The sequence below is a fragment of the Capra hircus genome, chromosome 14 (genome assembly GCF_001704415.2).
Source record: "Capra hircus breed San Clemente chromosome 14, ASM170441v1, whole genome shotgun sequence".
Classification (NCBI taxonomy): Eukaryota; Metazoa; Chordata; class Mammalia; order Artiodactyla; family Bovidae; genus Capra; species Capra hircus.
In genome coordinates, this window is record NC_030821.1 from 60,745,202 (window position 1) to 60,747,940 (window position 2,739).

At 42.6% G+C, this 2,739-nt stretch overlaps 1 pseudogene; it reads left to right on the plus strand.

Moving 5' to 3' along the window:
* LOC102185670 lies at window positions 913–2,297 on the plus strand (annotated as a pseudogene).

Here is a 2,739-nt window from a genome sequence, read left to right on the forward strand (position 1 = left end):
TCACCACTCTCTCTGCCTCAGTGCTCTCATCATCTGATGTGGAACCGTCTGGCTCCCGAACTCAGGCATCTTACCTTGGTGCATTTCTGCCTGTAAGTGAGGCAATGCTACTTTATGAAAGCATATAAACACATGGTTCTTCAGCCCGGTGCAAAAATAAATGTTTTTTTTTTTTCCCCACATTAATGCATGAAGGGCTGGAAGTGGCATGAGTGATTTCTAAATTTTGCAAGTAAAATTTCCTGAGAGACATTAATAACATCTATTTTAGTGATTTTCAGCAAATAATAGTCAAGTTTCTGTACATATTCTGTATGAATATTGTGTGAAAGAGTGGGGAGTATACCTATTAATGAAAATGAAAGGTGAGATAGGAGATGCTGTATATAACAAGGGCTATTAGTAAACCCAGACATGAAAATATGTGGATCTGTTTTGAACAAAAGGGAGCCATTGTGGCTCTTAAATGCAGCTAAATCCATCTGGGAGTAAGTTAAGGTAAAGTCTTCATTGCTGTGTTGTTATAATGATAAAGTAGAAGAGAAGCACTTAAGATCACTTTAGTTTTCAACTTAGACAAGGCAATGGCACCCCACTCCAGTACTCTTGCCTGGAAAATTCCATGGACAGAGGAGCCCAATGGGCTGTAGTCCTTGGAGTTGCTAAGAGTCAGACACGACTGAGCGACTTCACTTTCAGTTTTCACTTTCATGCATTGGAGAAGGAAATGGCAACCCACTCCAGTGTTCTTGCCTGGAGAATCCCAGGGATGGGAGCCTGGTGGGCTGCTGTCTATGGGGTTGCCCAGAGTCAGACACGACTGAAGCGACTTAACAGCAGCAGTAGTTTTCAACTTCACGATTTCACTGCGTACCAAAGCGGGAATCCGGGAGGTGGGCACCTCTGCAATTAATGCACGCATTTAAAACTCCTAAACCTGCAGATGCCATTCACAGGAAACACCTCCAGGAGATACCTGACCAGAGCAGCAACCTTACTACCAATTTTCACATGGGGATGGGGTTCTAGCAAGACTTCTGAAATGCTTTCAGGTATGGGGGTCTCAGCCCTGGAGAAGAAGGAGGTGGACAGTGAGAACATCTCCCAGGAACTGCGTTCAAACCTGAGCAACCCACAAAGTCCCCCACGAAAACAGCTGAAAAGCAAAGTGAATGACAAGGACTTTGTGATTGTCTGCAGACCTAAGCTAAACCGAGAGAACTTTCCAGGTGTTTCTTGAGACTTCCTTCCAGATGAGCTGCTATTAGGAATCTTTTCCTGTCTGTGCCTCCTTGAACTCATGAAAGTCTCCAGTGTTTGTAAGAGATGGTATAAGCTAGTGTTTGATGAATTTCTCTGGCAAACTGTAGACCTCATGGGCAGAAACCTCTACCCAGATGTGGTTGGTCAGCTTTTGTCCCAAGGAGTGGTTGCCTTCCACTGTCGTTTATGCCTTCCACAGTCATTTATGGACCAACCATTAGTTGAACATTTCAGCCCTTTTTGTCTACAGCACCCGGACCTGTCGAACTCTGTGATCAATGTGTCTACCCTGCACGGCCTTCTGTCTCACTGCTCCAAGTTGCAGAATCTCAGCCTTGGAAGGCCTCCAGCTTTTGGATCCTGTTGTCAATAATCTTGCTCAGAACACAAATTTACTGCAACTAAACCTTTCTGGGTATTCTGGATTCTCTGAATCTTCCCTGAAGACTTTGCTGAGCAGCTGTTCCAGATTGGATGAGCTGAACCTCTCTTGGTGCTATGACTTCACTGAAAAACACGTACAGGTGGCTGTTGCACACGTGTTGGAGACCATCACCCAGCTGAATCTCAGCAGGTACTGCAGAAATCTGCAGAGATCAGATGTCTCTACCTTAGTTGGAAGATGTCCCAATCTTGTCCACCTAGACTTAAGTGACAGTGTCATGCTGAACAATGACTGCTTTCCAGAATTTTACCAACTCAAGTACCTCCAACACCTATCATTCAGTTGGTGCTATGACATAATACCTGAAACTTTACTTGAACTTGGAGAAATTCCCACATTAGAAACATTCCAAGTCTTTGGAATCATGCCAGATGGTACCCTTCACCTGTTAAAGGAAGCCCTCCCTCATCTACAGATTAATTGCTCCCATTTCATCACCATCACCAGGCCGACCATTGGTAACAAGAAGAACCAAGAGATACGGGGCATCAACTGCTGTCACTGGCACAGCCCAGTTATATATGAAGCCTCTGTTGCAAGATGGTGTCTCCTATTTTCTTTGAACAGGGAAAGTAGGCAGGAAGCCTAGTTGTGGAGAGCTCAGCTATCTTTATTCTTGGTTTTCCATTGCCTTCCTTCTACAAGTATATTAGAGAACCATTGGAGAGAGAAAACTATGAAGTGTTGCTTTTTAGAAATGACTGTGAAGGCTTTTATCACTGCTATACCTTTAAGAGTCTAAGCTCTATCCTTTTTGAAATTTTAGGGAGAGTGAGCCTATAATTTCAAGGTACCTTATATAGCAAAATTTGAACCATGTCTTCCAAGTTGTCATTCTTCATAAATCTATTTAGAATCAAGCTTAAAAATCACTACCAGCAAATCATTTTCATAGCTTATATGGCAACTGAACTTTCTTCTATTTAATTTTTCAGCACTGCTTTATTATAAGACATAGGTTGCAAAAAATAATAAGCTATTTGTATTGTAAGCTGGAAAGAATGAGAATCATAGAGTAGATTTGCAGCAGT